Source organism: Megalobrama amblycephala, linkage group LG16 (assembly GCF_018812025.1).
Source record: "Megalobrama amblycephala isolate DHTTF-2021 linkage group LG16, ASM1881202v1, whole genome shotgun sequence".
NCBI lineage: Eukaryota > Metazoa > Chordata > Actinopteri > Cypriniformes > Xenocyprididae > Megalobrama > Megalobrama amblycephala.
In genome coordinates this window covers 13,424,603-13,452,084 of record NC_063059.1, presented here as the reverse complement: position 1 = coordinate 13,452,084, position 27,482 = coordinate 13,424,603, and the positions used below count along the sequence as shown (strand labels likewise).

Below are 27,482 nucleotides of genomic sequence, written 5' to 3'. Positions count from 1 at the left end.
GAAGGAAACTAACGGATAAGCTTTATTTGTAGTGCAACCTTATAATTTGAAATGATTAGTTTTAGTCTTTTTGAATGGAAGTTCCCCAAACCGGAAGTGTCACCCACAATTCAAAACGCAGTAGGCTCGTCAGGAATAAGGTGGATAGAAAACAGGGAAATCTTTTGAGTTTCTTTTCCATCCCTAGTACAGTTAGGCAAACATCCATTATATCTTAAAGATGTCTTAAGCAGTCAATTTTGTGTTAAACTTGATCATTAAATCTATAATAAAATCATACACCAATCCATAAGTTCATAAGTTTGAGGTCGGTACTCACTAAGGCTGCCTTTTGATCAAAATACAGTAAAATAGTAACATTTTAAAATAAGTTTTCCATTTTAAAATATTTTAAAACACAATACATTCCTGTAATGAAATAAACTCCAGAAAACTAAACTCCAGACTTTAGTGTCACATGATCCTTTAGAAATCATTCTAATATGCTTATTTGGTGTTTAAGCAACACTTCAGTTTTCAACTCTACTGTAAATAATGACTATTAATTAGGGCTGTCAATCGATTACAAATTTTAATCTAATTAATTACATACTCTGCTGTTAAAGTATTAAATATTTCAACTCAAATGAATCAATGCAGGGTTTTTCCTGGGTCAAAAATGGTCTTCGGTGGTGACAGACATGGTCATCCACACAAACAGTAAAAAGCGCCCTACCCACGTGATCTGCGAGCCCGATACTGACAATAAGTACCCGTCACTCTCACTGTAATTCTTTCTTGCCCTCTTTCCAAAAATAAAAAAAAAAAAATTATTTTATAGCTTTGTAAGAGAAGATGCTTTTTTGCTAAACCTGAAAAGTATTAAAAAGTAGCATTTAGAAGTTATATTAACTAATAATATAATTTTCTACCATATACAATTGAATGCACCTAGCTAACAACAACTTGCTTTGTTCTGGTTTCACCTCACTCCAGTCTAAACTAACTGATTTTATAGGCCTAATTTACTACACATTGTCATTTAAATAACCTGAAAATATTGTGGATTATTAAGGCTAATTTTACTAACCACTCTTGCTAAATGGGGTAAGCATGCTTATGTTCTCATTTCAGAGTTGTTCGAGTAAATGATTCATTATAGACCGTGTGGACAGATCAGTTGTTGTCATGATTCATTCAAATGAATCTGTTCAAATGAGTCATTAGGTCGCGAATTGGACATTAGCGGACGTTGACGCGTTGCGTGCGAATCACGACTGTCATTAGGACATCGCAAAAGATTTGTCAGCACAGAAAACACTTCACCGCTGGATAGGATTTTCTTTTTGTTTACTGAAAGTATGGTTTATGTCAGCTGCACGTGCAAGGGCGCCTGTCAGAGAAGATGAAGTGATGTTCTTTTGAGCACTATTCACACCCAGCGGTTATTCAGGAAAAACATTCTCCGAATGCGCCTCGTGAAACATGGATTCGGTCTTACGACCTTTTAGCATTGTGTCAGTTGATTTAGATTATTATGTGTGAGGTAGAGAGAGTGCAAAGACGGTGCTTACTTTGAAGAAGAAGAGAGCTCGCGCGCACGAGGGAGGAGCTCTGCTAGTTCTGTCCGTCAGCGCAGCAGTCATCTCCCTCCTTCATTTTACAGTCGAATGGTGGCTAGAACGGCTCCAGGTTCGAAGGTCAATACGGAATGGATTAATCTGCGTTATTTTTTTTTAAACGCGTTATTTATTCTCAGATTAATTAATCGAAATTAACGCGTTATTTTGACAGCCCTACTATTAATGTTTGGTCAATGTTTTGTACCATCTGATACTGAACATTACAGAAAACACAGCCGACTACCCTCTTGGGTAAATGATTCTTCTGTTTGTGAACATCTATTTAAGCACCAGGTGAAAATCTATGTAAACTTGTACTTTGACATAATCTTGTTAACTAACTTTTGTTATTACAGAAACGACCCCAGTATTTTTTTAGTGAATTCCTATGGGGGGGGGGGGGGGGCAGCCCTTAATTAGGAGGGTTAAACTATGTGTCGAACCCCTCAGACAGGTTATGCTGCACGAAAAGATACAACCCAAACTTAAACGCATAAAGAGATAACACAGCTGCAAGCCCAGCCTTTATCAAGACGAAGAGACCAAAGGGGACCATTTTCTTATCCTGCAACTTGTTTAAAGACCTCAGGTTCCTCTTTTCTCTACTGTCACAATCTCCTCCTGTTTCACATGCCCCAGAAAGAACAGGCAAGCACAGTTACCGAATGCTACAAGTTTAATCAGAGATGAATGAGGCGCTGGAAGGGAGAAGGAGCTGACTCGAGGCTGAATAATCGCTCCTTTTCTTAATTAAATGATTGAAGAAAAGCCAGCACATTAAAAGGAAGACAGTGCCTGGGTCCCCTGCCTTTTCCCTAGATGAGAGAGAAGTTATTAACACAGTAAAGTCTCTGCAGTCATCAGAGCCAAATGCATAAGTCTAGAGGAAGGAGCAGAGAGTTTTCAAGGATGTGACCGGACAGAGTCAACTGTCAACTTAAGACTAGAAGAAACTCCTTGAGTCCTTATAAGACCAAACTTGAAACTGCATCTATTATTGCGAAACTTCAAAATGATTCAATTCAATACGTAACCAGTACATCGAAACAATGCAATACCAATGCTGTAATATTTCCAATCTGAGAAATACATTTAATCCCTTATGACCATATGTTTCATTTAAAAGCATGTCAACACACCACGTTATACTACTTAGAAGGGCAGTAAATCCTTTACAGGCATTTCCATCAACATAAAAACAAATCCCTATCTGCCATTTCATTTGGTCATATTTCCAAAGATCCAGGGGTTCATCAAATATAGGTCCTCACGTTAGGGGTGGGCAATATAGACACGATTAACTGAGATGTTGGACTATCGTCTCTATCGCGGTTACGCTCACATGACGTTACTGTGCTTTGCGGTCACGAAAGCTTATTGTTTGCATGCGTTTTTAAGCACTGCGGTTTAAAAGCAGTTTATTTTAAATCGTTGAATCACAATAAGCAGCGACAGAACTCATTTCGGTACATGCGCGCACACGTGATGTGCTGCTCATAGGGCGTGTGAGAACTAAATGGTGCTTTTTGCCACCTTGTTGGGATTGAACAGTTAAATACACATACCTACGTGTCAAAGTGACATGTATTTGCAAGTAATCAGAGTCATATATGTATTAAGTCAACATAAACAGTTGAACTGAGGAATTGAGAAAGAACAATGCACGAGTATAATGGATCTTTGCAGCCGGTCTTAAAGGTCCCGTTTTTCGTGTTTTTTTGAAGCTTTGATTGTGTTTATAGTGTGCAATATAACATGTGTTCATGTTTCGCGTGTAAAAAAACACAGTATTTTTCACATAATTTACTTATCTGTATACCGCTGTTTCCACTGTCATAAAAACGGGCTGATGACTTCCTCGTTCTATGAAGTCCCTCCTTCAGAAATACGTAACGAGTTCTGATTGTGCCAGCGGTTCCTGTGTTGTGATTTGACAGCAGCTTAGCGCATCTTGCCCGGAAAGGTCACGCCTCTTACCATAACGTGGAGATGCACGCGCTCAGTGTTATTGTAAACATGTCTTTAATTTTACCCTATCAATTTGAGCCGGAATCAGACCCGGTGATTGGACTGCGGGATGAAAATAACAGCGTTTCGACGACATGGCGACAAACACACTCTACAAACGCAACTCTTGTGTATTCCTGTGGGCGGAGGTTAGTCAAAAAAACTGTTTTAGTGACGTCATTAAAGAAGGAAGTAGAGGGATGTAGTCCAAACTGGCCGTTCGATGTAGGCGACTTCTGTTAAATAAAATATCTCGCTTAGCATTGAACTTTGAGCTTTAAAATTTTACAGATTTCATTTATACTCTAACAACAACATTACACACTAACTAAAGTTTGAAACATGGGATCACGAAGAATGGGACCTTTAATGTGGCAGTATCCAAATTTACCTGCTGTCATTATTTATTTCTAATCAAACAACAACAAAAACAAGACAGAAAATCACTCACTGCTCTTGACTGAATCACTTTTGTAACTTTAATAAGAATAAATGTATATTTAATTTACACAGTAAATACTGTGCATTGGTTTTTATACATTTGATTTTAGTGCTTGAGGTTTTTCAAGTAGGTCTATTTCACTTATGTTCATTTGTTTTCTTTGCTCTTTATCACTGTTTATTTGTCGTCAATAAGCTTTAGAGATTTTTTAGGCTAATATTAGTTTTTTTAATGATATTGAAAACGGTGATAAGAATTATGAAAATTTTAGTGGTGTCAGAATGTTGATATCATAAAAGCCATATTTAAAGCAAAAATAACTATATCGTGATATATATCGTTACCATGAAATAAAATTTCTCATATCGTGATATATGATTTTGGTCATATCGCCCACCCCTACCTCACGTAAGGAATTCTGTGAGGGCTAAAAGTCGACACTGTTAGTGAAGCTGGATGTAGATGTGTTGACAAGTTACATAAGCAGGTTTCTTACATTTTTGTGTCATGGAGGTGCCATGAATAATACACTACCAACCATCTGCTAAATTTAAAAACTCATTCCTGCTAGGTGCCAGCTTTCTTCATGACATTCTTCATGCAATATCAAATGTTAAATGGATGCACCGATATATATATTTCTTAGTAGCTTGTAATAGAACTAATTTAAGAGCAACTTGATTGTGCTTTGAAGTTTAATATAAATACAATGGTATATGAATATGATAATAGTTCTGTACCCTAGTACATAATATACAGTATACAGTAAAAGTACCACAGATGGTATCGCCACACCACTTTTTAGGTTAAATAATTACAAACCACTCTTAAATTAAATCATCATAAAGCCTCGGGAAGCAGCAATACTTTTTCCGATCGTCATTGTAACTCAACATCTAAAATGTGCATTGGCTACCCACAGAGCAGCTAGCGGTAGGCCTCCACAGCACATGGGCTTTTTATGTACCTCCAACTGTCTCTCCTGTGTTCCTGGCCTGCTCTCTTTACTACGGCGCGCTCCCAAAAGAGCTGACAGTACACTTTCCATTGGTTTGACTTAAATAATAATAAGCACTTTTGAAGGACTTGAAAAAGACAAAAGTAATGAACACAACTCAGGAGAGGCAAATCGTTGTCCTGACACAGACGGATGGACATGGCAAGGCCTGTCAGTCCTACAGTTGCTAATTAGCAGAAATGAAGTTGGATTAAAAACTTAATGGGGAGGTGATAACAGTCAAGACACAAAGCTAAACGAGTCAGCAAACCTTTGACAGGCCTGTCTCTTTAAAAGCTACGTTTACACAGTTGTTCTCCCTCCCTCTATCCTCTTGTCCTATTTTCTGTTTTGTTATTTATTAATGAGCGTCAAACAGTAGCAGAAACACTTATGAACGATAACATGTCCTTGTCATGCCTGCCGTTAATCGATGTTCTGTACTTAGAGGGGTTGAATCAGATAGTTTTGGTTGGCTAGTCATCAGCAACTTTGATGCTATGCTAATCTATTAGCATTTATAATTTTTTACAATGATAACTTCGAAGGATGGAAATCTCAAACTTCCTTGAGAGGGGTTTTAGTGTGCTTTGGCATGCTAATAGTAAGGGGTGTAGAAATGATCTGAAAAGTGGTGAGGAAATAATATAAACATTTAGCTTGCCTCATGAATATTAATTGGATGACAAAGATCACTTGCTTGTCCTAACACATTTTCCAAACAGAATTAAGTTGGTGCTAGCCATGATACGATTACCATTTACCATTTGCATGTTCATTCAACTGGGTGACAGAAGCTTCCAATTGGTTTTAAAAATGTTGTTTAAAGTAATTGGCTACTTCTTTGTACTTCTGTGCCCAAGAAAAATTTAATCTAAAATTATTCTTTTCTAGAAGTTGAGTCTACATTCAAGTATTGTTATTGTTAACTAAAACTATTAAAATGTTTTCAGTAATTGAAATAAAGCTGAAATAAAATATAAACATTAAATGAATAACTTAAATGAAATGTAGAAATGTTGCCTGAACTGAAATAACTAAGCTGACATGCTAAAATTACTAAACTAAAACTGAAATAAAAATAAATTAAAGCTAAATAGAAATATTAAAAAGCTTCTATAAAATTCTAAAAATGAAAACTAAAAAGTAAAAATAATTCAAAATATTAATAAACACTATATAAGTATATAAATAATACTACAATTACATTGATTGTCCACAAGTACACATGTGAACAACCATTAAAGGGTTAGTTCACTCAAAAATGATAATAATGTAATTTATTACCTACCCTCATGGCGTTCTACACCCGTAAGACCTTCGTTCATCTCCGGAACACAAATTAAGATATTTTGATTAAATCTGATGGCGCAGTGAGTAGGGCTGGGCGATATATCGCATGCGATTCTCACGCGCATTTCGTCAGTAAAGCCGGTTCCCTGATTACCGCTAAATCGCCATCACCTGCTTTCAAATGGAGCGCCTTTTAATAGACAGAGCCGTAGTTCACGGACAAGCCACGCAAAATCGCGTTCAGTATCGAAGTCTTCGTAATCAGGGAACCGGCTTTACTGACAAAATGCGCGTGAGAATCGCATGCGATATATCGCCCAGCCCTAGCAGTGAGGCCTCTATTGAGAGCAATGCCACTGAAAATCTCAAGATCCATAAAAGTACTAAAGCATATTTAAAACGCCAAAAAAACAAAAAAAAATAACGACTTTAACAATATCTCATGATGGTCAATTTCAAAACACTGTTCCGGAGCTTTACGAATCGAATCAGTGGTTCAGAGCGCCAAAGTCACGTGATTTCAACTGTTTAGCCGTTTGATAGGAGATCCGAATGTTGCGTACGAATAAAATATTCTTGTCGCTTTATAATATTAAAGTGAAAAAATTAAAATTTGATGTTTATCTGCTTACCCCCAGGGCATCCAAGATGTAGGTGACTTTGTTTCTTCAGTAGAACACAAATGATGATTTTTAACTCCAACCGTTGCCATCTGTCAGCCGTATAATGTGGGTCAATGGGAACTTCTTTATAAGAGTAAATAAAACATGCACAGACAAATCCAAATTAAACCCTGCAGCTCGTTACGACACATTGATGTCCTAAGACATGAAACGATCGTTTTGTGTGAGAAAACGAACAGTATTTATATTATTTTTACCTCTAATATGCCACTATGTCCAACTGCATTCAGCACTCGGTTAGTGAGGTCTGATCGCGCTCTGACAACGGCAGTGATGTCCCGCGCGTATACTTCAACAAGAGTGATAGACGTTACTTCTGTTGTCAGAGCGTGATCAGTGTGTCGTCACGAGCCGCAGGGTTTAATTTGGATTTGTCTATGCAAGTTTTTTCGACTCTTATTGATAGAGTTCCCATTGACTCGCATTATAAGACTGACAGACGGCAACGGTTGGAGTTAAAAATCATCATTTGTGTTCTACTGAAGAAACAAAGTCACCTACATCTTGGATGCCCTGGGGGTAAACAGATAAACATCAAATTTTCATTTTTGGGTGAACTATCCCTTTAAGGTAGAACCACTGTAGTCACATGAACTGTTTTAAAATATGTTTTTGTATCTTTACAGATCTTGAGATTTTCAGTGGCATTTCTGTCTATGGAGGCCTCACTGAGCCAACGGATTTAATCAAAAATATCTTAATTTGTGCTCCGAAGATGAACAAAGGTCTTACGGGAGTAGAATAACATGAGGGTGAGTAATAAATGACATTATTTTCATTTTTGGGTGAGCTAACCCCTTTAAGAAATGCTTATGGCAGACATGCTAAACCAGGCTAATAATATAAAGCTTTGTTCTGACCAGTCGATTATGAAAATATGTAGTTTTGGGTAGATCATCAATATACAATATGTCGTAATGTATCTACTTATATTATAACAACAGCATCCGTTTAGCAGAGAATGGAAGCGTATGCTGTCTCAATATCCTGAGTGCTCAGTACTGATCACATAAAAGAACTATAAAGGCTTGAAACGGCACAGAATTTAAAGGTGCATTAATTTCAGAGCCGAGTTTGAGATAACTCATACTTAAGTCAAATAAAACCCCCTGACATGACAAACGGTCCTACCGAGAGGCAGCCAGAGAACAGCATGTCTCAAGTTGTCTGCAAATGGGAGAGATGAGTAAAAACGGCTGAGCAAATGAGGCCCTGGCTGCGCTCACACAGAGCAAAGTGAACTGTTTACTCAGAGCACACAGGGGAAGATGACTTTTACTGCAACCCCATCCTCTCTCTCTCCCTTCCCCCACTCTCTCGCTCAGTAACACACACTCTTCCTCTCTGTCTGTAGTGAGTGAATGTCAGAGGGTGAGTGTGCGTGACCTTGAGTCACGTCAGAAGCACAGCGAGGGTCGTGCTGCCTGCAGGCGTCCTTGAACTGAAGCTGCAAGACAAAAAAAAAAAAAAAAAAAAATCCTTCACGGTACCCTGATAGATATCTCAAATATCCTGCCTTTCTTCAATGGCCGCCTGTGTTATCATTCCCAGTGATGAAAAATTTCATAGAGCCGTGTACCTCTAACCTCACACCACAGTGGAATCGCACAGTTATCTGCTTGTCAAGCCAAAGATATGATTTGCAATATGAAGGCAGTGCATCGTCTACTCTAAGAGATGAAACGGGGGGGGGGAACAGAAGAATAAGGGTGCTTAAAAGGAGGTCAGATAGCTTTTGCACACTGATGTAGTGCTGCACCAATTTGAACGCCATCCATAACAGTCGCATGCCACATGCATGCCATATAAAGCAATTACAAAAATGAATGCACATGAATTTTGCAGTGTATCCCTTTCCACCACAAAATTTTGGCCAAAAATGCCTAAAAATATTATTTTTGATTTTCGAAAGAAGTTGATCACTTACATCAAATACATCAAAACATTAATCAGATCGATTGGCATTACAAAAAAAAAAAAAATGAATTCAAGTACAAAAAGTTGTTAAACTAAAAATAATTAATTCAAAATATTGTGTAAAAATGTAACATTTAAAAATTCAGCCAAGTAATACAATTTTTTTCACTAATTAAATATACACCATTTTATGTAATTACAACTTGCCACCTCAATGCATGGTTGAACTACTCTGAATGCTATTGCATTAACACTTCTTGGATGTCCACCCTTGATAGGGGTCTTTTTCTGGCAGGTCAAAAACAGATACATGCAGAGCGTTTACAACGTGAACGATGACAGATTCTCAGAGGCCCGGGCCCCCTTCCGAGGAAGTAGAATTGACCCCCTCGGCAGATGAAACCCAACACCCTGCCAACCGTGGCTCCACTGATACCCAGCTGTTCTTGTCCTGCACTTGGGTGTGCTTTAGCCTGCATAGAGCGGTTTTTAGATTAACCTCAGGAGGGTGATCAGGAGGGGACAGAATTCAGCGTTGTTCATCATCCCAGCCTGGTATGGCTGAAAACATGTTGCCAGATATCTTATCTGAAAATACAACACATGCAGGTTGGCCTGCAAAGCTAAGTTTACACAAGTCAGTGGAATGCTAGGACACATTTGCCTTTCACATCACTCAAGTGCAGGTATATACCGTGACAAATCCTTGTTCTTACCCCTTAATACTCTGTAGGGATATCTGAGGAGAGTGGTATCCATTTCTTATAAGGCAACATGTTGAACAACTGCCAGGGGTCCTGATAAGGACTGAGATGAGGTGACCCTGAGATCAGAGGTTACGTTCATGGGCAAAATGGAAAGGCTGATTAGTTAGTCTGTCTTCTCCTTTAAGACTAAGGTCAACATCATGGGCCATAAGAGGCGATCCAGAGAGCTGGGTGACATGGCTTAAATAAAAAGTAAAGAATTTGAATAGAATAATAAATAAAAAAAATAATACCATAAAACTTTATTTTTAAGGCATCTGAGAATATAAAAAATATTTATTACATATTTCATATACATTCTTTTATGCAATTTCTCTATGAGCTGAATATTAAATAACTATTTAAATTAAATTTTAATTAAAAAAGTAATGTTGCTGAAGATTAACTCTGAAATACATATAAGTGAAATGTCTCCAGTGCCTTACACATTATTATTTTGTGGTTGTGTATTTTATTCAAATTAATTTATAATTATTGCATTAAAAGTGGCCAGGAATTTAGTGTCTTTAGCATTCGATTTTACTTTTAAAAAATAATTCAAGTATATCAGTAAATGCATTCAATACAATAACTAATCACACTCTAGTTTTTCAGCCATTTGTTCATTTTGAATTATTATTTGATGATTTTAAAGTTAAAACGTCTGCATATTAAATCTGTAATTAATTTCTGTAATGGCATCTATAATTAATACAATGTTGACCCTTCCCTTACCCCTTAACCCACCCTTAAACCCACCAAACGTCTCCTAACCTTACCCGTATCCCACCTCAGTAGCAGCAGTAGCAAGTACATCATACCTAACTGTCTTTTTATGTAAGTACATAGTAGTTAAAGACACTTAATATAAAGTGTGACTGATTTTCCTTTACTTCATACGATAGTGGCATCTAAAATTATTTTAAAAAAATAATCATCATGAAAATAATTGACAGTGTAAAATATCTTATAGCCAACATTTTAGAACAATAATAAAAAAAAAATAGAATAGTAACAGACAATCCTAGCTTAAGTTGCACCACCTGACTTTTGTAACTAATTTTACATTGAACAGGCTTCTACTTGGATGCCTTGGATGCCATATTTATGAAATTTGTTTATGAAAGGTTTCAAACATAAAATTATGCCATAAAATACAATTATAAATAGTTTTCTTAGTCTGTTCATTTGTGAGGATGGTTGTGCCACCTGACATTTTGGGGATTTAAACATACCAAAACATAGAATAATATTTATTATCAAAATGTACTGAAGATAAATTCAAACTAAATAGGTTTTATAGAATAAAGTGATACAAGTCATGAATTTATCAAATTATTTTAAAAGAAAATAATGCACTTGGACACAAAAATATGCACGTCATGTCATTGACCCTCATATAAAAAGCACATTAAAATCATTGCAAAATCATAATTTGCATTGCTTGCAAATATATGAAGAATATTAAATATATCTTCCACTATTGCCATAGTGATTTACTATGTAGAAATGTTTCATACAGAGAGTACTGAATCAATGCCATATTTATATTTGTAATAACCTTTCAGATCAATGTAATTCTATTTCCACAAGATTCCATTCCAAGCCCTTTAAACTTATTTCATTGGGACTCTTTGCTTTGTGCTGGAGAAAATAGGTCACATATAGTCTTCCACTTTTTTTACTGGACAAAAGAAAAGTTCAGCTGAGTTTTATCACATAACTCAGCAGAGACCACCTTCATTAACCCCAGCGAAGAGAGATCAAGCTCTCATATTGCCAGATGTGCTTTGGAGCCCTTATCAGCCAGCATGTATGTGAGACAGGCTGATCTTAATTAAATACTGCTCCTATCCAAAGGCTATGCAGTGCACTCGTTTTTACTCCCTTCACTGCTGCCTTTTCCCATTCAGGGAGGAGATTATTTCAGCAGCTAATGGCGGAGGACTCTAAAAATCCCTTGCCTTATTAAGTAACATATTGTGCCTCATGCTATCTTAAGCAAATGGTTTCGCTGGAACTCGCTAGAATTCAAAGCTGAGACCTAACACCACGGCTTTAGCCGTGGCAGGTTGCCTCATTTTGGAGCCACGTTTACTCACTGGTTAGGTTGCAAATCCTAGTTGTAACAATTTTCGATTTCAACTCATTAATTATTACAAGTCACCTGCATGTTAATGTTTTCCTTTATAATGCATGTTAAAAGGTTACTTCACCCAAAAATGAAATTTCTGTCATTTATTACTCACCCTCATGTCGTTCCACACCGGTAAGACCTTCGTTCATCTTCAGAACACAAATTAAGATATTTTTGATGAAATCCAAGAGGTTTTCTTATCCTCCCCTGAAAGCAACGAAATTAGCACATTCAATGTCCAGAAAAGTAGTAAAAACATTGTTAAAATAGTCAACGTGACTACAGTGGTTCAACCTTAATGTTATGAAGCGATGAGAATACTTTTTGTGTGCGAAAACAAAACAAAAATAATAACTTTATTTGCAAATTTGTCTCTCCTCTGCTACGTTATTTTTGTTGCAGCTTCCAGGTTCTACGTCCAAACGGCGGCTCAGTATTGGCCAACGCCTCATCACGATGCTGACGCAGGAGCCGGCCAATAATGAGCCGGCATTTGGAGATAAACACGGAAACCCAGCACTGCGCCAACTGCTTAACAGACTGAGGAAAAATTGTTGAATAAAGTCATTATTTTTGTTTCATTTTTACGCACAAAAAGTATTCTCGTCGCTTCATAACATTAAGGTTGAACCACGGTAGTCACATTGACGGTTTTAACGATGTCTTTAGTACCTTTCTGGACATTGAATGTACTAATTTTGTTGCTTTCAATGGAGGATCAAAAAAACGTCACGGATTTCATCAAAATATCTTAATTTGTGTTCCGAAGATGAATAAAGGTCTTACAGGTGTGGAATGACATGAGGGTGAGTAATTAATGACAGAATTTTTGGATGAACTAACCCTTTAAAATCTTGTGTAAATAGTAAGGCTACACATTTGACGTTAATATAGAGCATTTATTTAGTTATTCATTTATGATTTAACGTGATATCAGAAGCAATGGCTATATTTGTGGCAAAATCAATAGTATTTCAATTTTAAAAAATAGTTATGATTATAATATCATTTCAATACACTGTATACAAAAATGTAACAATTTTGCATCTCATTTTTTTAGGTAATGAAAAGGTAATTTTTTGTTCACACAGGACACATTCATGGAGTGCGGAGAATGTAACAAAAGCCATAAGTTGCTTTTTTTAACGACTTGTTACTTTAACTACTTTAAGTTTAACTACTCTCAACTTCAACACAATGTATTAAACGTGACTCTAATGGCATGAGATGCTGACAAACAACCAAAGACAGTACTTTACATAGACCATCAATTTTAAAACATTGCAGACTGAATACCACAAACATGTCTAATGTAAACAGCCCAAGTCTACCACAGACAGAATGACAAAATCAATTGCAAAACATTACTGTGAACTGTTGACAGTGATTGGTTTATGTTCACCGATATGGAAATAAAAAAATATTGTCATCTAATACATTGTGAAATATCTATTCAATGCTTTTGTCTGTTATTAAATTATCTGGCCTTTTTTTTTTGCATATTGATATATGTGATATATATTTACATATTGATATGCTACTACATACTGATATATTCACAATTTGCCATATAATTCATTAATACTTACTCTTTTTTTATTTGCCACCATAGTTTTCAATAAAATACATAGTTACTTCTGTTATATTACATATTAATTCATTTTTGTTTTACAGTTTTAACTGTGGAATATGAGGAAACTGTGGTAACTGTGGTAAATTTTACATTGGTACTCAATTTTTCCAATATAGTCTGGCCCGACAGAGCTCAATGTAAATAACAAGCTAGTGTAAAAATAGATTTTTTTTTGTGCTCTGAAAAAGATTCTTGTGTTGGTCTACAGTGTGTTTTATGTCTTTCACATACCTTCCAGCCTGCAAACTGCCTGTCTAACCCTCATCCGACCTTCAGCGGAAAGAGAGGCAAACATGGCTGACCTGCCACTAAACTTTTCCCGGCTGGATGATAAGCACTTGTTTAATTATATTCATCTACATGGATCTGACATTGTTCCAGGATGATGTCAGAGCTCAGCAAGGTTAGCAGGAGCTGAAAGTGGATGGGAATGTTAAAGCCACCCACTGCAGCACTTTGCAGGCAGCAACTTTATTTTCTGCTTTGTTCCACGAGCTCAGAGGGCAGCTTCACTATCCGCTGTTACCGAGGGCATACAAGGGCATCCGCCGAATACAGGCAAATCGGTTGGGAACAGTGTGGAAGATTGATAGAGAAATAAATATCACTCGAAGAGAAATACGACAGCTCTGTGTGCTAATAACTTGTTGGATGCTAGCCCACAACAACATTTTTGCGAACCAAATTTCGGTTTTAAACACTAAAAAGGCCTTGATATACTCACAGCAAAGTTATTTTTCGTTCTTTACTTAGGGGTAAAAAGAAGTTTGAAAGACCTAAGCAGCGGTATACCGTTAGCATACATCCCAACGGCAGCCCACACGGCAGCAAATGGCATTTAGATGAATATGTAACTATGTGCTATGTGTTTTCCTTTCAATAACAAAATAAACAACATAAATGACAGCGGTGAGAAAACAGCTGTTAAGAAAGCATCCGATCATAGGGATGTGGATATGTCTGCATGAGTGCTTCAATTTGACACTCCAGTAAAGTCACGTCATGTTTATGTATCACGTTTTACAACAGAATCTGATAAAACAAGCAGCGTTACAGTATTAAACATAAAAAAGAGCTTTCAATTAGAATTACAACTGTAATTTCTAGTATAAAGCAGCTCCCCAGTGTGTTCACGTTTTTAGTCGCAGACGTCTGACCTCGACGGACTGAACAGAAGAAATTAACCAGAGAAAATTTCCACTCCCCAGACAAAACCTACCGGTTATACAATCGCCACAGACCAATGGTAGTTTCTGACTTTTGCAAGATGTTTCAAATTCCCAAACTCAATTTTTTTCCTGATTTTTGTTTAAAAAAAATGTCACACCAGTTCAATTGCGCAACTTATTAGTATCGTTTTCAGTGTTGTATCTTTCAAGCTCCACATTTGTTCAAAATTTCAAAATCTGAGTGATCGCAATCACATTTTAAGGAACTATATTTTTCAAATAACACATCGGATATCTTTTGTACCCTAATCGAGTGGTGTTGCTGTCTACATGAAGGACATGCGAATGTTTTCATGACAACAGCAGGTCTTGTGAAGTGATCACTCAAAGGCAGGTCAATTCCCTTTGATAGATAGGTTTACGTGTGTGCACCTCAGGAGGGGAAGAGTACGCAGGGCTGCTATAAAACATCTTTAATGGCTGAACCCGGTGCTGCTCCAGTCTTCATCTCATTTACAGGCAACTTGGATGTTTTATCACCTTCAGCTCTCCTTGCTGGCCTCGCCACCCACACGAACCGAGCAGGCGGATAGTGGATGAGCAGACCCGAGCTCCAATTATATCATTGCCCTTATTTACGCCATTCAAATGTTTTCAGGTCAGCTCTAATCTCCTCCTAATCAGCGAGGTCAAACCACAAAAAGTGCATATCTTTTCAAAAAACAGGCCAGCTAAATCAGAGACTTCTAGCTATGAATGTCAGGCAAACCACAGTTACATAAACAACAAAATGGCACATAAAAGCTGAAAATTGTTGGCCTGCTGTGCATAAAATGGAGGTTAACTGAAGCATATGTGAAACTGTGTCACTGCAGTTGACCAGAGTTGAGGTCTGGTTTGCACAGGGTCACGTCGACGTGTATCAAAAGGGTATTAAGGTCGTAACTGTCGTTTTAGATTATCACAAATCCCCTTAGATTCACTTTGAAAACAGATCGATTTGCCTGTAAGTGGACTCCTAATACAAGTTATCCTATCTTATGTAACACATACTGTGCTAGTGAGATCACTGGACTAGAACTTGTAGATGTTTACATCTACAAAAATAGCCTATGTACAGATTAAAACAATAAGGTTCTGCTATCAGCAAGATTTAACTATCCAACAAGTGGCCTCCATTTTATGCACTTTGGCCCAAATAATTCTACCCTACCGTAGCAGTTCTGATTCTGTGTTCTAGTTCCTTTCTGCTGATGCCACAAATGAACACAGCACAGCAAAAAAAAAAAATACCATGAGGTCTGTGCTAAGAACTATCACATCAGTCTGCCCATCTAGCATTTGGAAAAAAAATCCTTTTTAAAGCTTTTGAAGTTTTCAATGGTGGGTTTTAGAAAATCCTCTTACCGTAATAAAATTTTTTAGGACAAAACTTTGGTGGTGGGATACATCACAAAACACTTTAAGGTCATATTAATTTGTCTTGAGGCAAAGGAATTAAAATAGCCAGGCTCTCATCATGCATGCAGGAATTGTCCACCCAATATTCAGCTTGTTTTCTTGCTTTTTGATTGTTTATTCATAATTTTTACATTTGGTCAGCCCAACCCTGAATATGTAGTTAGGATCTTCTAAGAAATCCAATAATATACATTAATAATATACATAGTGATTCTATGAGGAATAGAAAGTTCAGAAGAACTGCATTTGTAAAATAAAAAGTCTTTACTGTCACTTTTGAACAATTTAATGCATCCAAAAATCATCTGGTTCCCAAACCTTGAATGGATTTGTATATACATTTCCCACCCCAAATGAAAATAATGATCACTTTCACCACAGTTCACCTTAAAGTGCCTAACACCTTACTTGAGGCTGTTACCTTCCACAAATAACAAATCATGTGTTCAGGTCGTCTGACACAGAGCTTTCTTCCTGGAGCCTTGTTTTCTCAGCTCCAGAGAGATCATTGGTCATAATTAACCCAAATCACTGGTCGAGGGAAGATCATGTGTCCTGACCTGACAAAACAGCTTATTAAACCATGCTTGACCTTGGTTTGACTCCTAAAGTGGATGTCAACCTTGAACTGTGGATGGCACACTACCGATAAACTGCCTTAATCCACTCAACAGAGCAAGCTGGATCAGGTTTCGGCCCCCATTATTGGAGATGCCCACTAAAAATACAACAACGAACAGTAAAGTGCTGTTCCAAAGCAGCCTGGATGATAATTATCTCACCCTGGTGGGAAACAATCTGGCCCTCTGGGTCAGGTCTAACAACATGCGCAAAAGGTGACGACAGCGTCATCCTCAACGGTTTGACCAAGACATGTCCACCACTTCCAAGGTCTCGGAAAGCTGCTCTCTTTAGTATGCGACTATGTGCTACTTGGGGGAAGGGTAATGTTCTGATTTACTGATGACTATCAAATGGAAAAACAGCTGCCTCTTTGTGATGAATGAGGTGACACTTTTCGCTCAAAGCGCAAAGGCGGCAATAAAACCTTTAAACAAAACAAAAAAAGCACACATGACCACAACAAAAAAGACTACATATCTCACCTCAAAAGCACTAAGAATTAACATATCAAAGTGGCATGTTGAAAACACAGAACTGTAATGTTTACCCAGCTGTCCCTGGTGTTTCTGTCTCTCCAACACCGCAGATTCCTTCCACAGACCAAACACGGAGGGCAACCAGACTACTCCAAATAAATGTGCCACGAGCTGAACTCAACAAAACCGCATCCCCCGGGTAACGGCATGAACTACACACCCAGAACGTGTTGTGAAGGGGTGCCTGCTGTTGCTCGGAAACAGATTAGTCCAGTTTATGCTTTAGTGCAGTGGATCTGCTGGCCATCACCACTCGCTCTCTGCCAAATCATGGCCAGAGGACTTTCCAGACACTCACGCTAAACAGCCCTTGACCATGAACTCTCTGACGGTTCAAACATTTTCAAAAACCTTGAACACCTCTCTGTGATGCCAATACAACCACAGAGCATGTCTGAAACATTTTACGGCACAATCTTTTGGTTCCATCCACCCAGAGCGTAGCATACAAGAAAATATTAAATGTCTTTAAAGAACATATTATTTGGCTGAACATGTTGTTCCCTCTTATTCTCAGTGCCTGTGGCCATAAGAGGTTCGTTTACTAGCTGTAGAGACCCATTTGATGAAATGGGTGACTCCAAAACATAGAGAAACAATGTTCCCATTAAAGATCTTCATACTCCGTGCCAAAGGCCCAACCACAAAGTAACAGTATATATCAGATAATATATAACAACATAAAATGTAGTTATTATAGCAGGAAGTATTTTATTATATATCGTCGCTGTCTGGCGGAAACCTTGTATCTCCACATTTCATCTTTTTTTTTTTTTTTTCATAAATCATTACTATTCGTTACCCTTTATGTCTGTCTGTGGGTTTTGCAAATATTTAACCAATAAAAAGTATTAAAAAGAGCTTGTGACTAAACTTTGTATCTCCATTGGATCCTCAAACTGAAGAAACGAAACTCCACGAAACTCTTCTTCGTTTGCATTTGAGCGTGCGGTTAAAAACTAGCATAGAGTGCAATCTGCTGTTAAAGGGTTAGCTCACCCAAAAATGAAAATTCTGTCATTAATTACTCATCCTCATGTCGTTCCAACCGTAAGACCTTTGTTCATCTCCGGAACACAAATTATGATATTTTTGATAAAATCTAATTGGCTCAGTGAGGCCTCCATTGACAGCAAGATAATTAACACTTTCAATGCCCAGAAAGCTACTAAAGACTTATTTAAAACAGTTCATGTGACTACAGTGGTTCAACCTTAATGTTATAAAGCGATGAGAATACTTTTTGTGCGCCAAAAATAACAAAATAGCGACTTTATTCCACAATATCTAGTGATGGGCGATTTCAAAACACTGCTTCATGAAGCTTCAAAGCTTTACGAATCTTTTGTTTCGAATCAGTGGTTCAGAGTGCCAAAATCCTAAGATTTCAGTAAACGAGGCTTTGTTACGTCATAAGTGTTTTGAAACTTCAATAGTGCACGTGGCTCTTTGATACGTGCTCCAAACCACTGATTCGAAACAAATGATTCATTAAGCTTCGAAGCTTCATGAAGCAGTTTTCTGAAATCGGCCATCACTAGATATTGTTGAATAAAGTAGCTATTTTGTTACTTTTGGCGCACAAAAAGTATTCTTGTCACTTTATAAAATTAAGGTTGAACCACTGTAGTCACATGAACTGTTTTAAATATGTCTTTAGTAGCTTTCTGGGCATTTGAAAAAGGGAGTGTTATTGCTGGCAATGCAGGCCTCACTGAGCCATCGGATTTTACAAACATATCTTAATTTGTGTTGCGAAGATGAACGGAGGTCTTACAGGTGTGGAACGACATGAGGGTGAGTAATAAATGACAGGAATTTTCATTTTTGGGTGAACAAACCCTTTAAAAACTAAGCTCAGAATCGATTCAAGAGAGAATTGCAATACATTCTGAAAATCTCAGAATCAATTCACGAATCGAGATGAATAAATTTATTGTCCCAGCTCTAATGTTTTATGTATTTGAGGAGTGGAGAAGAGTGTTTTAGTCTAGCATTTGTCAGAGTCTGATTGCCTTAAATATCCTGTGCGTAGCACATCATCTTTAATATCATGACATTTTTTTCCAAATGTCAGAAAAAACTAAGTGCCCTCATAGCTATAACCTGTAAGTTGATGAAAACGTAATCTAATGCACTGCACTTACTACCTCAGATGCAGCCGTTCTAATGATGGACAAAACACACACGTCCTAAATTCTCAGAAATTTGCTGGTGAAAAACATTGTAACTCCATTTCAGCTTGGTTTTGGTAAAATGTTAATATTATAATGGCTCATGCAAGTGTCTTACACTTTAATAATATAAAACCACAATATTAACTTTGACAAAGCAGTGTTTAATTATTTTAAAAAATAGTGGGTTTTTTTTCCATTTTCTAAAAAAATTAGCATTTTTGGAGATACAAGGTTACCCGCCCAACAGTGAAGACATTCAATATTTTGTGCTTTGTGTCATTTTTATTTTTTTTGGTAATCTTGTTATGCTTAAAGGTGTATATAACTACATAAATTAGTTATTTCAGCACTATATAGTTTAGATAATAAATATGTTTCTCATCATGTAGACTAACACAGTAAAAAAGACTAAAAGAGTAATGCATTAAAAATACATGACTAAATAATAAGCAACATTTGAAGCTGTTAAAATATAATAATAAAATAAAATACATAAGCACATCTATACAGCCTGATTTAAAAGATATATCGCAGTATAAACAGGACAGAAAAATATCTACCAGTTGACACATTTCCACCGTGACAAAGAATATATCATCAAACCGCCCTGCTGCATCCAATACTCAGTTCATGAGCAGGCGGTAATACCCAGCGTTTGTATTCAAAGTGGTGGCACAATAATCTTTTCTCACCATATGTTATAGATTACCTGGTAATGAATTCTGTTTAATTAACTCTTAAGAAACACCTCGAAGGTCTAAGTTCAAGCTGTGCATTTTTTTCTTGATCTGCTCGGCATAGAGCCGTCTTTGTCTCGGCAGGCAACCGTTGGATTAGATTTTCCTAACAACATCTAGCAAGCATGACCTCATATCTTATCGTACTGGGTACACAAAAATGCAGCCGGTGAAATCACTCGTGTCGTAATGCCACCACAGAGCTCCTTGAAAAGACTTTTCTTTCACAGTACCTGGCAAAAACCAGTCTCAAACAAAAAGACAACGCCACCAAGTCTGATCACCTAACCGTTACGGTCCTAAAACGTGGAAATGGTCATTCTCGCACCTAACCGCATTTCATGTGCCTCTCAATGTGACAATAAATCCATTACCTCTGCCTCACATCCATTGCACATGCCGCTCTCCACTCTTGCAATATATCAATCTTCTCAGTCATTCATAAATTCTAAAAATCCCCTTTTAGTTAATTGCTGAACCAATTTAATTTCTAAAAAAGCCCTCCGAAGAGCAAGTCATAATGAAGTAGGGATACATCCACCGACTCCCTCTGACAACACAGCGCTTGCTGGTGTGAGCGGATGAACGGTGAAAGATGCTTGCATTAAAGCCATATAATTATGTGTGGGTGAAGCACTCCACGGCTCGGCTTATTGTAGCAGACACAATGCCCTTGCCTGAGCTCTGTAGGCTCCAGAAAGGACAGGCGGCTAAGAAGTTGTGAAGGACAATCCCCCCTAATAGGACAGCACTGCGGCGGCCTTGGACTCTGAATTCTCTGCTCAACGGGGGACATACATCAATCCGTCAGCCCAGCCACAGACAGCCCTGTAACCTTCAAAAGTCTCAGGATCGGTGAGGAATGATTGGCATTCGAGTGAGCCACTTTTCTCAGTGGGATTTGCTTCATATAACCCAGGGTGGTTAAATTAAGACACCATTGAATAACAGTCTTAAGTCCAATTTAACTATCGCCCCTACTGCGTCCTCTCAAGCCTTCAATTATGCTGATCCTGCCACATGGTGACCTACGAAAACCTTTATCCCTACAGCCATTAAAGCTGTCTAGAGACATAGACGCAGAAGCCAGGGCAATACATGTTAGAAATGATCGCCTCACCCCGCTGTCCTCATTCAAAACTGATCTACAACGTAAGAGAGCTAAAATGAAGTGGTTTTGGTGAATATTTCTGGAAAATATTTGCAGGATCAGCCAATATCTTAAGCAACTAAAAGACTGGTTTGAAAGTTTCAAAAGGTCACTATGACATTTACTGTAGTAAATTATAAGCAGCTCCAGACAGAATCTGCAGCCAATTTTCACATATTCTATGCTGATTTGAGGAAAATCTGTGGTATGGATATAAATATGGTAAATGGAGCCTTTATTGGTATAGCTGATATGAAATACTTCTGGGATGTTAACATGTCGTACGGTGTGAAATGCTAAACTACCTCTAAAACTCACAATGAAACAGAAGTGATGTTTTTTTCTTTTGTATTGTGACATATATCCAAGTGAAAGTGTTGGGCGGTGACTTGGTTCTATGTATGGGTTGATGATTGGATTGAGATATGGCCATTGCACTCAAAAATGAATGCGAACATACATTTAGTAAGCAGATTACTTTTTATTTAAGGCCAACTTTAGCATTTAGCATTAGCCAATTATTATATAATGTGTAGAATTTTATGAATGACAGGCATTCCAATTCTGCAGAAATATGGAACTTTCTGTGGTCACATATTCCATGTGGACTTGGTTATAAAACTTCATAACAATCTGTAAATAAAAAAGTAGATTATGGACTGAGATATTGTAAAAACGGATAAAAAAACCCCTTCACAATCAGCATTGACTACCAACCCATTAAGTTTGGCTTCTGATTGCTAAGAGTCTTAAGCATGTGAAGTTAAGGATAGTTGCACATGTGCCATAAATCGCATACCTAATATTGGCCTACTCTATAAAAACATCACTGATACACATCGCTTGCCTCGGGCTGACATTTCTATTCTACAGATGGAAAAATCATTTCTGTGGTGTACTGCTGATAGATGAGCTGGCACACGGAGACATGATTTAAGATGCTTCTTTCCTTTTGCCCTCCACTTTTGCTTACGCCATTAGTTTAATACAGGACTCTTTGCTTGCATTTGTCTTTTTTTTTTACCACCCCCCTCCTCACGGACCACAACACAAGCCAATTTAAGAGGCACTGTAAATGTCTTTTTCTTAAAAGCTGGTGCGCTGCTGAGATCTCATTGATCCCTGTTGTTTACAAGATCACGTTCAGCCGGTTGTCTCTTCAACAAGCCGTTGCTTGCATGCGCACCTCTCCTCCTGATTTATCTGACCCCGATCTCGCAGTGGGCTGGCTGTAATTTTTTTCTCGCAAACTATGAATAATGTACTTCAATCTCCATTATGGTCAATCAATTATGGGTTATGATTGAGGGGCGTGGTGACCTCCTGTCTGGTAGATGATCCTGCCATTATCTCATGAACAATGAACCCCTTCCAGCCATCCATATGCATGCACACACACACAAACCATTTCAGCTTTTCAATTCATCCCTCCATTTCCTCATCCTGGCTTTCTTTCCACATGATCAGATGGCATTTACTGTTCCGCCCTGTGTAAAATGACAGTATTTTTGTCTCTCTACGCCAACCGCATACTCTGTCAAAGCCCAGTTACATGAGCTTTGAAATTCAATTTGTAATATGATGAACTGACATCATAATATTATTCAGAACAACGAAAAAACAAAGCAAAAGTTGGCAAACATCTCTGTAGGACTATATGAGCATCATTTGGGAGTCCAACCAAATACAGAAGAAAACCTCTGGCACTTCTATGCATAATCAAAAACAAATTAAAATAAACAAAAACAAACTTAGATATCCATATCTTTTGACTTGTCTATATACATGACTCTAACTATCTAATGACTTAAATTAAAATTGTGTCAATTTATTCGCTCTCAAATCATTCCAAACCTGTATGACATTTTCTTCTGTGAACACAAGAGAGCTTGGTATTGACACAAATTTCACAATTTGATTCGATTTCGATTCACACGCTTGTGATTCGACACAATTCTGATTTGATTGCAATTAGTTTAGATATATCAGGTACATAGCAAATTTTCTCAAAGAAAAAAAATCTCTCAACTAATGCTAGTTGTTACTACATTACTAAAAGGATAAAGTTAACTGATTTGTAAACAAACAATTATATCACACAGAAGGATTTTTTTAATAATAAAGTTACAATACTAACTTTATAATTACATAGTTATGTTTCTACTTCAATTCTTTTTTTTTTTTTTTTGAAATATTTAAATAGTGGCCGTCATAAAAATTTAACTTATTTAAACATACATGAAATATTGAAAAACAGTAAAAATATCCGCTTGTTAAGTCATGACGTAAAGGAATGCCGTTTCCGGGTCCAAGCCTCGACTCATTTCACTTGAGATTGCCATCGACGGCTGTTTATGAGCGCTATTTATTCATATTAAACATATGAATAAAACATCAATCATTTTAAAAAGTTAAACATTTTAAATACTTACAGTCTACACAACAGTCTCCGTGCTCACAGCGTCACAGACATTAATATTTTAACGATTTATAAAAGATGAATCATTGTCTGGCCATCTGGAATTTTGGTATGGAGATAAAGGATATGATTATAATTTTTTTGTAGTATTACACCACATCGTGTGTGTATATTAGCACCATTTGTTGTTTTCTTGTGGTATGAGATAGAGCGTTAGGACCCGGAAGCGCTGCCGCGTGATGTCAGACTTAACAACCGAATAATGAATATGTAATATGGTGCATATATTTAACGAAATGCTCCTCTCTATAGTTCATTTACAACAAATTTATGGTCACAGAACAGCTTTTCTGAGGTAAATGAAACATTACGTGTTTACAAGCGATTACACGAGACATAAGGATTTCTCTAAGCTGTATTTTTTAACATACCTTCTGATGTTCATTCATGTTTATTTTGTGCTGTAACTAGTAGTAAAGCGAAAGACATGATCAGCTCACATATGCTTTGCGCTGCTGCTCAGATTGATCTGAGGCACATCACATTAAACAGTGCCAAAACATTATTGTTGGAGTTTCATAATAAAACTGACAGAATTTGAAATCTGGGACTTTGTTTCATATCAAAGTAACAAAGCACAAAGATTATTGCAATTTAATGGATGGGATGCACATTACAATTCCATTCATTCATTCATCAACTGAAAACAGCATAGACTAAAAGATCGATTCTTGGGATTTAAGCCTTAAAAAGAAGACATTTTTAAAAACTGCTTTTGTCCATACAGTGAATGAACTGGGGTCAAGAACAGCGTGGGATGCCACTGATTTTCAATGTACGTAAAAAAAAAAAGTGTTCCACAGAAAAAAGAAAGTCATACAGGTTTGAAGCAAAATCAGGGTAAATAAATGTTGAACTTTAATCTTTGTGTGAACTACCCCTTTAATAATAAGAAATGCTACATGAAATCATCCATTTACAAATATGGAAAACTGTCCACAAATATTACTGTTAACTGGTTATCACTATCCAAGATATCCACTTCTTTAATCTAGACTTCAGTGACAAGATTGTTAACAAAAGCTTACTTCACAGCTCTTTAAGAAAGCCTAAGAGCATTATTTTAAACAAAACCACACTATAAACAAAGTACACTTTAACATAATGTGAGTGGGTGTTCAGGTTTTTGGGTTACATGTCATCATGATCTTAAGCAAGCTGATCCTCCCAAAATGCAAACATTTGGTACTTTTTTAAACCAGAACAAACAGAGTAAAGTCTGATGTAAGAAGAGAACCACCTCGGCGGTTTTGATTTAGTCAAGCTTAACACAAAAATAAACATCAACACAACTTCCCACATACAGTGCATTATGTGCTTTAAAAAAAAAGAGTGTCCATACGGATCATAATATACAGTAGGTTTTATTATTTATTACAGCTGAGCTAATGACACAACACCATGCTCATTCAATACTGTCTAATTATATCATAAGGTATATTTATGCGAAAATACCTATGAGTCAACACACTGAACATTATATTCTTCGGGTCATGTTGTTAAACAGCTCCACACTGATTTGAGAAAAGCAACAAAGGCCAGAGGCCTAAACATAATAAATAAAGGTGCATTCAGTAACTTTATACTGACACCTACTGGCCTGGAGGCATGTAGTATGTTTACAAACTGCTGCCACTACAGGCCAAATCTGTTTATCTTTTTTTCTGTCTCATACAAACTACACAAATACATATTCTTGGATTCAATCACATCGCATTGCATGCGTTGTTGGTGGTACATGCTGTTACGCAGCTGACAGACTGTTACGATTTCTTTCGGTGGAACAGCGGCTGACAAATTTCCTTTAATGTTTATGCTTTGTAAATAACCTACTTTTTAAAAATGTTAACAAAATCTAATAGTAAAGTATCAAATTGATCAATTGAATGACCCAATTGGTCATGTGATAGCAACATGTCTGCGCCCATAAGGGGGCGACCACCTCCACATAGAATAAAAATAAAAACGGCTGAAGTCTCATATTAGTGTAATTGTAATGCTATTTCAACAGTGTGGTTTAATTTGTAAAACTACCCTCATGTTCAACGAATTAATATGAATAATGTAATGTTCTTCTTACAAATCTCATAAACTACTGTCTGCAACACTGAACAAAACAATATTATTTTCAGTAAGCATAAACGCTGAATCGCAGAAGAAAAAGATTTATAGCATGCGAGATAATGTCTTGTTTCTCAATGCAAGGTCTTGGAGCACTTTAAAGATTCCACACAAGCACTTGAAGAGTCTCGGTTAGACTAAACATAAACTATGAGGTAAGCAAGGTGCCAGAGTCATCCTCTTATCACAACCACAGTAACAATGTATCTAGTACTTTAACTGAGCTCGGCTACTATTAGCACAACACCACTCTTTTATATCACATTTCACGTGCTTGCCGGTGAACCCTCTAAAAATGTACATGTGTAACTATATTCTGATATAGGATGCGTATAGTCCTGGTCGCTTTCATGTAATCGTTTGATCACATGCATTTTTTAAAACAACCGCACACATTATACGTGCATGTCTGCATGTAAACATTCAATGAAATAAATGAGGACTCAAAATGGAAACGTCAGCTCCCACCACCCTATATTCCCTGGTTATATTATATAGTACGCACAAGCCATTAAAATACATAGCGGATTCTGGCTTTGCTGCAAATGCATTGATGACGAAAAAATAAACCAGAAATCGTATTTTCACACACAGCCTTACCTGTTCGGATGAAGAGAATCCAGTTGAAAATTATGCTGCATTTAGGGAATAGTCAGAGACGCGCATATGATATTTCTCTCTACGAACAATTCAGATGTAATAACGGAAAGATGACTGGGGCTGACAGCGTCTATTCCCCACATGTGCGGTTTTCTAGTGCTCTTGAGTCCTGCAGTCAGTCGCTTGACTGAATTGTTTATTCAAGGTATCCCCGGCACTCTGCAATGCCATGTTCACTCCTCCTACCCTCATGGACGCTAGTGAGATCCGATTCGAAAACGAATCATTCTTGTAATGATTCAGCCGAACCGATTCGCAAAGCGTTTGTAAATCACCTGAGTGTACACACACACACACACTATTATGGTAACCACAGTTACACCAAAACACCATAATTACAACAATAATTACCACTAACACTATAATAAATTATCTCAGGATAGCTAGTTTTAAAGATAGCAAGACAGGGCCAGCTTAAAGCTAGATTGGAAAAAGCTAAAAACAAGTTAAAACACAGGCCTACCAGTTTAAACTGGATTTAACAGTTGAGATGGGATCTTCCTCAAATGCAGTAAGTTTTCAGAGTTTGTCTTTTGATTTGCTTGCATGTTTGATAATAGCTGGTTGCTGACACCAATTTAACTTAACTTTATTAAAGTAACAATAGTGGCCTGTTGCAACGGTGGTCACCATGGAAAAATCTGTGGGGTGGGAGACATGTTAACACAACATTTGATAGCCTATATTAAATAGTCTATAATTAATCATAAATTTGGCTATACATTTTTTTTTTGTTTGCCCATATTTAACTGTATTTTACAACAATAACAAATCAAAGAAGTGTAAAATGACTTATGAGAAGACTTTTGAGTAATGATTCGAATCATTGAATCATTTTAATCGGTTCACTGAATCATCCGCGCGAATCGAATCGCTAAGATGAATCGGACTTCACAATGCTGATGGACGCCA

At 37.1% G+C, this 27,482-nt stretch overlaps 1 protein-coding gene across 1 annotated transcript in view; it reads right to left on the bottom strand.

The window, feature by feature from the left end:
• nrip1a (nuclear receptor interacting protein 1a) overlaps positions 1-26,776 on the bottom strand; it is a 43,351-nt gene extending 16,575 nt beyond the window's left edge. The window contains 1 exon segment of the mRNA XM_048160037.1: positions 26,511-26,776. The gene's annotated coding sequence lies outside the window, so the exon portion shown is untranslated.
• Between the last annotated feature and the right edge of the window lie 706 nt (positions 26,777-27,482).